This window comes from Apostichopus japonicus, chromosome 20 (genome assembly GCF_037975245.1).
Source record: "Apostichopus japonicus isolate 1M-3 chromosome 20, ASM3797524v1, whole genome shotgun sequence".
NCBI lineage: Eukaryota > Metazoa > Echinodermata > Holothuroidea > Aspidochirotida > Stichopodidae > Apostichopus > Apostichopus japonicus.
The window spans coordinates 14697684-14709159 of NC_092580.1; the positions used below are offsets into that span (position 1 = coordinate 14697684).

At 40.2% G+C, this 11476-nt stretch overlaps 1 long non-coding RNA gene across 1 annotated transcript; it reads left to right on the forward strand.

The window, feature by feature from the left end:
- Positions 1 to 5912, forward strand: LOC139961920 (uncharacterized). Its single transcript, XR_011791083.1, has 5 exons — positions 1 to 242; positions 1457 to 1700; positions 4202 to 4370; positions 5000 to 5128; positions 5542 to 5912. It is a non-coding gene; the product is annotated as an uncharacterized lncRNA (long non-coding RNA).
- Positions 5913 to 11476: the final 5564 nt, after the last annotated feature.

Consider the following 11476-nt stretch of genomic DNA (forward strand, 5'->3'; position numbering starts at 1 on the left):
GTGCTACCCCAGACATTTGCACGTACGGTGAACGTCACGCGCACGCGCACATACTACACGTACGAAGGCCTGTTGAAAAGATGGCACGGTACTACTACTACTATTTAGTGAGATCGTATCGGAACAGAAAATCGACTTCTGCTGTGACCAGGACACCAAGTATTGCATAGCCTAAGCATCTTACTGAAAATCAAGGATGTGCACTTTTACCATTAAAATTCCGGACGTTTATAGGCCAAATAGTAAGTAGTATTAATGCATGTGCTATTTCAGTATTTGAGTTTATTGGCTAGTTTAGTGTAACGATAGGCTAGGACGACAACGTACACTGCGTATAACTAAACGAACCAATGTCAGCCAGAATATTAACACTAGGCTGCAGCTGCATTTGTAGACAATACAGACTCGCATAAATGTGATGTAGCCTAACATTAACAATGCATGCTTGCTTGCAGTAAGAAGCTTGCTGATGACACCAAACTATTCTTCTGAGGTCTCTTTCAATAGCGATTCTGAGATTGACAAATTTCAAATGCATTTGGACAACGTTTTTTGATGGTCTCAGGGATGGCAAATACTTTTTAATATTGATAAATGCAAGTGATGCATATTGGTAGAAGTAACCAAAAGTATACCTACAATCTTAATGGTGAGGAGTTACAGGAGGTCTTTGTTGAAAGAGACCTAGGCCTAGGTATCTACATGTATTGACTCATCTCTGCAACCTTCTAAACATTGTCTCAAAGCTGCGAAAAGAGGTAATAGGGGTTTAGGTATGATCAAGAGGAACTTCAGTGTTCAAAGTTAAAGTCTGCCAAAGCAAAAGTATGATGATAATAATAATTCCAGACCAGATACTAAATGCATTGTTACACGTGCACACTTTGGCAGCCGCTGCTGTGAGTATCCACCTTTATAATCAGTGGCAGAGAAAGGTCTGTAGGGGCGCTTTCGACACAATTTAAGCTGAGCGCCACCACAGGTTGGCGCGTAGCATACAGAAATTTTTTGAGTAAAGATACTCCCTAGATCGCCAGAAATTACCCTTTCAGGGCCTTGCTAATTTGCAGATAAACGAAGAATAAATATGTGTCATCGCCAAATTACACAAACAAAATGTGACAAATGTCAATAGGTAGATGAGAACGCAATAAAAGGAGTCAATAATCGCGAATAAATAAAAGGCCGTGGCTATTCTTACGACGAGTCGTAACAATTATTTATAAACTATTCTTACGACAAAGGCAAATTCAAGCGCAGTAAAGTAAATAAAGCAACTGCGCATGTAGTAGGGGTAACCCTAACCCTAAACATAACCCTAAACCTCAATCCTAACCCTTACCCTAACCCTAACCGGAAATTATTGTTTCTCCTCGTCGTAAAAAAGCAAATCGTTAAAAGCAAAGATGTCATTGATTATGGAGGATTTTGAATTTTTTGCTTTGAATCTTGACAGGTCTCAACTATGAAGTGTGGCCTTTTGCTGATCAGTCAAGAAGCCTTGATTTGCGGTGAGATCTTGTACTTATGACTACACGGGGATCGTGGTCGAGGAGGAACAGAAGGATCAAATCATCAGGGCCCTTGGACCCAAAAACAAGATCCTATTCTTGCGTAACCATGGTATCGTCTGCTGTGGTGGGTCCATAGAGGAGGCATACTTCCTAGCCCTCAACTGTGTAGCAGCATGCGAGATACAGGTAAAGAATTAGCTGGACATGGTCCAACGTGGTCGGATTGCTCGTTAAACTTAGCAGTGTGAGGCCAAATGTTCTCTGGGTTATGTTACAGCTTGATCATTCTCCCCCGTTCCAGAATATTTTGGAGACCTGTGAAAGTTACAGAGTTTTCCTTTTTTAAGCTGATTTTTAAAGAGCCGGGAATGGGGTGGGAGGGGGTCGAGGGATGAAAAGGGACAAGATAAGTCAACTCCAAACACAAAGTAAATGGTATGGATTGAGTTAATCTTTGATATGACCCTCTCCTCTGAGAATAGTTATCTGAAATTTTCAAACTGTTTCCAAACAATGTAATCAATTTGGAAGATTTATTGTCTTGGTAATGATTGTATCTCCTAGCCTACATGGAACTTGATTTTGCCATTAGTGTAGTCTACTTCTGTATCAATATGTAGTCATTACACTCTCCTCAACTCTCTCCATCTCCGAAGATTCCGCTTCTGTACAAACTTTTGTTTGCTTTTTCCCCGAGTCAAACTAGGCTCTGAGTCACAGCAGAAAGCCACCTGCAATAGCAAAGCCCGCTCCATGAAATGAAAAGAAAAAAACAGCGGTTGAAAAAGAACGTTTAATTTGTCCCTCAAAAAGAAAAGCGGTTTGACCGTTTTTCGTTATCACTTTCCAGTCCAGACAAACAGCTGTGGAAATGGTTATAAAACAATAATGCCTTTACGTACGTGGTGCTGCCTATTTAAGCAGAAAAAATAGGAGTTTAAAAAAAAAACAATAAATGTGCATTGTCAATAAAAATTTTCCTGCATTCAAGCACTTCATTCAAGCAGCCCAACTCTCAATACTTGAAGTGCTTTTGTTCATTTCTCTATTAAGGTTTCTTTTTGGTTTTGGTTCTGTATTCTTCCTCCTTTTATTTATCTGCACATTAACTGCTTTGCCTGCGCTTGCTCACATTTCAAGTTTTTATGTATTCCTTTTTCTTTTTTTGGCATGCTAGCACTCACATTTACTTTATATTTTCAAACTTGTTGTTATATAATATGAATACAAGATTCAACATTTTTGAATAATAACATTTTTTTGGGACAAATTCTGGTAATATTTCCCCTTCCCATTGAAGTTTTCACTTGGGTTGGGACGGGGTGGAGGATGGGAGAACGTTGGCCGTCAGAGGGGGCTAAAATGAGATGTCACGCCATATCAAGATTTGTGGTCAGTGTTGTTCTGCATGTCCTGCTTAATGTACAATGGTAACAATGCTCTCATCTTCCGGATGATTCGACCAATCAGCATTCACTCCAGGACCATGTTAAGTTGTCACATTTTGTGGCATTCTGTTCCTCTACTTCCTTGGACTCTTAAAAGCCATTGTTATTAAATGAGACGAGCTTCTTTGAACTGTTGAGAGAAGAGCGAACAAACAAGAAGACTTATGAAACAAAGAGATAGCAGTACAGTTGCCTTTAGTTAAAATTGGTCGTAATTATCAAAATGGGCGTTTGTGACAGTCAATGATTTACACACTTCCTGGGTTTGGATAAACCGTTACAAGCTTTTGTCACTGGGTCCTGTCTTTCTTCCAACCTGTTGTTGACAAATTACCTGTTAAGGTTAAAGTTAAAGTTGAAGGTTTACAGTCTTGTATGAGGCTAAAGCCTCCTCACACGACTTTACAACTTAACCCCTAGTCATTGGTAACTTGTCACACCCACACACCAAAGTGTGCACAATTCAATCAATCTCTCCTGGGGCACCACAGTGCACCACAACCACGTGTCCCCCGGGGGACTTCCCATAGGGTGCAGCCACAAACCGGCGCACGCAACTATATTTACAAGTTACCTCGCAGGTCCCCATTTTACACCTGGGTGAAGAGAGGCAATGGAGATAAAGCGCCTTGCCCAAGGACACAACGTAATGATCTGGCCAGGGCTCGAACCTGTAATCCTTAGATCACAAGTCCACTGCCTTAACCACTTGACCAGTTCCTCCTGTCAAGTGTTACGAGTCTTACTTTTTATCGCTCTTTGCTATCATCTCAGTGAAGCTTGAACATATATGCAAATGTAAAGTTGATAGGAATTATTAAACCTATAATGCATTTATCCATATAATTATTATTATGATGAACCCCTGCATGTACATTATATCATAAATAACACTATCACATTTCTGCTTTCCATCTTGAGAGAGAGATGTATATTTGACAGTATATATATCTGCAATATTTTATGTCATGTTTTCATGCCATGATGGCCGCCTTTATATATATTTTACAAATGGCAGAAGTATGAGTTAATTTTGTATTAAACACATATAACACAGAAGTATGAATTATATTATATTACACAGAGAAAATTAAACTGACATGAAAACTGTGATGAATGGTTTCATCCTCTGCTGATTCTTGTCTTGGTCAAAAGAGGGACGAGAGAAACACAACAGAGGTTTTTATAAATATGAATTAACAGCTCACACCTCGTTTTCCTTGATTTTGCCCTCCCCAGCCAATCGACCTAAACGCTCAAGTCCATGCCAAGTCGAAAGGAATTATCCAGAGGGAGTACCAAGACGAGGCTGTACTGTACACTGCTTACGCTCCCAATCCATTCACGTCGATGTCAGAGTGAGAAATACTTGATTACAAAATATAAATTGCGGACAAAACTGGTCAAGGTTTGTTCATCTCATTTTACAAGTCTGGTAGATAATTTTTTTTATCTGGGTTTTTTTTTTGGTGGGTGGGAGGGTCCAGGGGGTGGGCATATTGGTCTGATATGAGGGCTCACTGACACGGCTTTGGTCTATGACCTTTCAGCTCTTGTCCCCTTTCCCTTCCCCTACCCCTCCCAAGGAAAGGGAATTGCCATGAAAGACAGATTTGCACCCTTCTTTAGATGTTGTCAGTATAAGTCTGTCTGTTTCACTCTTCAAGGAGAGTGAGAAAACCCATCTCGGTACGTTTCCTCCTCCGCAACACAGATTTGAACATTGGAACTCCTCAGCAGTTCCATTTTTGGCTTAAATCATGCTACCCCCCTCCCCATCCCACCACATTAAATTCCTGCTCCTACCACTCCTATTCTGTTAAACTCTGCTATCATCCCAACCCCCACCCCCCCCCACCACCACCACTGCTACCTACTTACACCATCACCCTAGCTTATGCCCTGCTCGTAGGCTGAAATAGAATGGTCTGTCGTCACACCTCTGGAGGGTGGTGTTGATACACTCTCAGTCGATGGATTACATCATCATCATCTCTCACTCATAGATCTACTTTTCTGTCCTCTTCCTCGCTACAGATGTGAAGGAGATTGAGCTGATCGTGCAAGCCAAGGAGACTGAAATTAAAGAAACCAAGGAGGAGAGTGAGGATGGAGAGAAGAACAGAACACAGAAAATTACAACCAAGACTGTGACGATTCACAGAGGTAATAGTCTGCCAGAGCTTACCACTTACGGCTGGTGGAGAGAGAGAGATGGAAGATCGTTGTCATTCCTCCTGTTCAAGACACGTCTACATAACCTAGCTGTGGATTGTGATCTTACAATTTATTTTAGTCCTGTATTCTCCAGCTTCCTCCCTCTTAACCCAGCACAACCCTCTTAAAACTTAAAATAAGTTGGCTATAGTGTGTATGTGTGTGTGTGTGTATGTATGTTTGTAAGTTCTAAAGCCATGAGAGACCATACTATGGCCCACTCGATACATCACTTGCATAAATAGGTGCATTTCTGTTAGGTTTGATACAGTCATGGTAGAATTTAATTATGATCTCGTCAATGCCTCACTCTTGTACGATCGCAGTTTTCCATCCTCTCTCTCTCTTCACAACTCTTTCAGATCAACGGGGGAGAAGAAAGACAACGATGACAGGGCACACTCCCCCACCCCGAGCATGGAAGGTTCCCCCTCGAAGGACTCGTCCCTCACGCCGACCAAGAAGAAGAAGAAGTTCCGAACGCCATCATTCTTGTCAAAGATGGAGAAGGACAAAAATGCGGAGAGCTAGAGGAAGAATCGCTACTTTTAAAATGACGAGTCAAATTTCTTTTCAAAAGTTTGTTTGTGTGGAAAGTTGGTTGTAAACGTTAGTAAGCAGTACTATTAGAGTTCAACTGTCCGACGCTGTGAGAAGGAGAGGCGGCCAGCATATATCCCAAGTACTGATCACAATAATCCTTCCTCCACTCTCGTTATTACGATTTTTTAAATATTTTTTTTTTCTCTTTGCAAGTACTATGATTATAGACGCATTATAACAGCTACATTTAAGTCAAGTATATGCCTACTACGCGATGCGAGAAGCTTCTCTCTCTCTCTCGAGTGTCCACGGCGAAGGGGAGTAGTCAGGGCAGTGGTCAACGGTATAAAAATGTCCAGGTTTTTTTTGTCCAGATCTTTTTTTTCTTTTTTTTTTGTTGGCTTCCATTATATAAGTTTATTGGGTTGTTGTTAAATAGTGAAATTAACTCCGAAATTTATCAGCATTACGTTCCAGGGAAAAGTTTTCTCCCTCTCTTTATTTTGTTATCGTTGTCGTGAGTAACCTCTACCGAGGTACAACATGGGAGGGGACGCTCCGACATTGCGACGTCTCGTCACGTTTTTTGCAGAAGGGGTGAAGCGTTCCTAATTCTATCACAGTAGACGAAGCTCTGTACAATTTTCAATGCACGTTCAATAATTGCAGGAACCACTGGTTTCTATTGTGTGCTCATTGTCTCCATGGCAACTGCCTGTTTTTTTTTATGCGATTCACACATGTGGTTCTTTGCACTTTTGCTTAATAAATGTTGCAATATCGTGTCCCAAAAGAAGTGGAAAAATAAACAGGCATTCCTGAAATTCCTTTTCTTTTCGTATTTATTTCTTCTCTGTCTCTCGCTCATTTCTAGTGAGTAGAAGAAAATAAAAAGAGCGATTTGAGAAGTTGTCTGGTCCTTAAAAATGGACTGGAAGTTTACCTGGCTAAACATCCCCACATATCGTATATATATCAGGATGTTTTGAATAATCTGACAGACTAGTTTGCAAAAAAATATTGTTTTGACAAGACAGGATGATATTGCAGTCGATATGAAAGCTAGATGACATTTCTCAATAATCGTTTTGCCCTTTGAACCGCCTTGTAACTAAAACACTACAGTAGGTCTATACTACACTCTTTAAGCCTATTGAAACATTATGTAATGTGTTTTGTAATGCATAATACAACACAGCCCACCCCTCACCCTTTTCTTCTCCAACTTTCAGTAGAAAATTATGTCATGACTTAGATCCTTATAAACCCAAAATACATCAAGATGACAACCTGAAGAATAGGACATTAATGAATCTTGTTACTCTTTACCTTATTTCACAGGCATAGGCGTTTTTGTGCTGAAAATTCCGGCAATATGCTGAGAATTTTTCGGGCACCTATACTGGAAGAAGAGTAATTTGCAGTGTGTTTTTCAAATTTTGGTGGGTGAAAATTCGTCAATATGCTGAGACTTTTTCGAGCACCTACTGAAAGAATAATAATTTGCAATGTGTTTTTCAATTTTTTGGAGGTGAATATTCGGCAATATGCTGAGAATTTTTCGGGCACCTACCAGTAGCAAGAGTCCATACAGTGAGAGGGGGCGGATGCTCCCCTGGCGGACTCAAATGGACTGCTGGCGCCCTTTTCTGCTTCTTACCACTTTCTACTTATTCGCGATTATTGACTTTTTAATTGCACTCTGAAATACCTATTGACATTTGTCACATTTTGTTGGTGCAATTTTCTGACAAATGGCGATGACACCTATTTATTCTTCGTATATCTGCAAATTAGCAAGGCCTGGAAAGGGTCATTTCCGGCAATCTAGGGAGTATCTTTACTCAAAAGAACTCTGTACGCTCCGCGCCAACCTGTGGTGGCGCTTCGCTTAGATAGTGTCGAAAGCGCCCCTACAGACCATTCTCTCCTCCCTGACCAATACCTCTAGCTCCGACACTGGCACCTACTGAAAAAAAAAGAAAAATTTGCAATGTGTATTTCTATGGTTTAACTTATATTATTATCATTATTGTTTTAAGGACTTCCTCAATAATTATAACCAATTTGGAAGGGTAATAAGACGGAAAATGATTTTATGTTATTGGCATGTGATGTAATAACTGATGAAATATATGATATGCACATTAACGTGTGGAACGCGCGCGGAACGCGCAAAACATTTTGGTTATATTTTTCGGGCAAGACGTTACAGCCCCCCAACTCAAATGAGGCTCCTACGCCTATGTTCACAGGAGTTTTCATCAGTTGGAGAAGCATTCCTAAAATCAGTCCTTTGTGTTGAATTTAGAATTATGATATGAACTCCGGAGATTTACAAACTTCTAAACAATCAGATAATATAACATCAAACTTTGCCTAACAAATGTGTCTGCATTCGTAATAAACTGCTTTGCTGAATAGGAGCAGGCAATAACTTACTTATAACCACTTCGATACACAACACTGTAGCATTGAACCAGAGAGCGTGAAGAATTGATCCCTATTCCCCGGCCATATACTTTGCTTAAAATTCCATTTAATTATCTAACGTAGAGGAAGTGAGTTGAATTTGTCGAAGACTTTAGTGAGAACCAGAGAGGATAGGAGGGATCCATCTCTTATTTGCAGCACTCCCTTGTGGGCATCAACCAATTACTTCACTGATAAGGACCACGGGTGCAGATCCTGGTAGGGACAGCGGGACGCGTCCCCACCAACTTTTTTTCAGTGGTGGGGACAAGATATTCCCACCAACTTGTCTTGACCAAACGCTGCATTTCAAATTCCCTGTATTGAACTTTGTCGCAGTTTGATCCAGCATTGTGCAAATGATAAACTATAAAAGACGAGAATCATATCTATTGACACTGTTAGGCATGACTTCTCCGCTGAAGTATTAACACATACAATCATGTGAAACAATCTATACAGGAGACTGGTAAATTGTGGTCAGCAAAACGGACTGGGTGCAAACAAAAACAAACGTTAACAACTCACACTGTGTGTTGGCAATTTGAGCTAGCTTCACGTCCTGCGGTGTTTCCAATTTCAGTTGAATTACTTGAAGATTTGGTCAATTTGGGGAAATATTTTGAGAAAATAAAAATTTTGGAAGGAAAAGTATTTCGATGTTTCTAATTATATGTCTCTTAAGTAAGAATAAACTGGGCCTTACAACCTGCTACACTATACTACACTTTTCATCGTACTGTGAGAAGTATGAGCTTTCTAAGATTAACATACGAGCATGGAGGAGCAGTATTCATATAAGTCGATGTAAATTAAACCATCACTATACGTTCTCATTTTATTATATTTATCCACAGTTCTTAAATATAGGACGAAAATCGCATTTGCGGCAGTCAGGCTATTTCTATGAGAGGAACCCAGACCCATCGTATACAAAAGTCTACTGTGTCCCAGGTTTTAGCACCAGTGGAGTTCTATCAAATTGTAGGCCTGAAAAAAAGCCTTATAAATATGCTAACATTAGGGTTATTTCTTTCTCATTATTGTGAAGCACTGCCTATTACATTTAATATGTGATTAATTTGGAAAACCCCCTCTTTTCAGCCCCCTCTCTTGTCCTCTCTGAAACACCCATCGACATTAAAATTAGACGTGGAGTAGAAGACACCCTTGTCTTTGTTATACACCAATTTCGTGTAATTATCTGACCGGGAAAGATGCGTCGAGCGCACTCTTATGACACTTCTTTCGCTCAGTTTGCAACTTCTGAGGAACAATAGAAAACTTTTAGGGGCAACAAAAGATTTTAAACCTTTGTTCGTCGTAAAAGTTTTTCGGTCTTACTTTTTCAAGTTTGAGGTGAAAAAACTTGTTGTCGCAAAGTCGATAAATGTGTATCTTTTCTGGTAGTTCGCGACATGCTGATTACGAATCTGAAGTTTATTTTGGAATTGGGTACCAAAAAGAGGTACTTTTTTAACTTTTCAGACAAAAAACCTATTTTTGGCGCAAATAAAATTTGCCAAAAATTGACCCAAAATCGATTTCGCCCAAAAGACGTATCAGGGAGTAATCGATGCTCAGGAGCCCAAATCTGCAACTCCCAGGTGCATATCTGCCTCCGTTCGGGAGATACGTGGTCCCAAAGGACCCGCTAGAAATACGTGTTCTTTATAAGTGCACAACTTGGAAAAAACCCCTTTTCAGCCCCCTCTCTTGTCCTCTCAGAAACACCCATCGACATTAAAATTAGACGTGGAGTAGAAGACACCCTTGTCTTTGTTATACACCAATTTCGTGTAATTATCTGACCGGGAAAGATGCGTCGAGCGCACTCTTATGACACTTCTTTCGCTCAGTTTGCAACTTCAGAGGAACAATAGAAAACTTTTAGGGGCAACAAAAGATTTTAAACCTTTGTTCGTCGTAAAAGTTTTTCGGCCTTACTTTTTCAAGTTTGAGGTGAAAAAACTTGTTGTCGCAAAGTCGATAAATGTGTATCTTTTCTGGTAGTTCGCGACACGCTGATTACGAATCTGAAGTTTATTTTGGAATTGGATACCAAAAAGAGGTACTTTTTTAACTTTTCAGACAAAAAACCTATTTTTGGCGCAAATAAAAATTGCCAAAAATTGACCCAAAATCGATTTCGCCCAAAAGACGTATCAGGGAGTAATCGATGCTCAGGAGCCCAAATCTGCAACTCCCAGGTCCATATCTGCTTCCGTTCGGGAGATACGTGGTCCCAAAGGACCCGCTAGAAATACGTGTTCTTTATAAGTGCACAACTTGGAAAAAAACCCCTCTTTTCAGCCCCCTCTCTTGTCCTCTCAGAAACACCCATCGACATTAAAATTAGACGTGGAGTAGAAGACACCCTTGTCTTTGTTATACACCAATTTCGTGTAATTATCTGACCGGGAAAGATGCGTCGAGCGCACTCTTATGACACTTCTTTCGCTCAGTTTGCAACTTCAGAGGAACAATAGAAAACTTTTAGGGGCAACAAAAGATTTTAAACCTTTGTTCGTCGTAAAAGTTTTTCGGCCTTACTTTTTCAAGTTTGAGGTGAAAAAACTTGTTGTCGCAAAGTCGATAAATGTGTATCTTTTCTGGTAGTTCGCGACACGCTGATTACGAATCTGAAGTTTATTTTGGAATTGGATACCAAAAAGAGGTACTTTTTTAACTTTTCAGACAAAAAACCTATTTTTGGCGCAAATAAAAATTGCCAAAAATTGACCCAAAATCGATTTCGCCCAAAAGACGTATCAGGGAGTAATCGATGCTCAGGAGCCCAAATCTGCAACTCCCAGGTCCATATCTGCTTCCGTTCGGGAGATACGTGGTCCCAAAGGACCCGCTAGAAATACGTGTTCTTTATAAGTGCACAACTTGGAAAAAAACCCCTCTTTTCAGCCCCCTCTCTTGTCCTCTCAGAAACACCCATCGACATTAAAATTAGACGTGGAGTAGAAGACACCCTTGTCTTTGTTATACACCAATTTCGTGTAATTATCTGACCGGGAAAGATGCGTCGAGCGCACTCTTATGACACTTCTTTCGCTCAGTTTGCAACTTCAGAGGAACAATAGAAAACTTTTAGGGGCAACAAAAGATTTTAAACCTTTGTTCGTCGTAAAAGTTTTTCGGCCTTACTTTTTCAAGTTTGAGGTGAAAAAACTTGTTGTCGCAAAGTCGATAAATGTGTATCTTTTCTGGTAGTTCGCGACACGCTGATTACGAATCTGAAGTTTATTTTGGAATTGGATACCAAAAAGA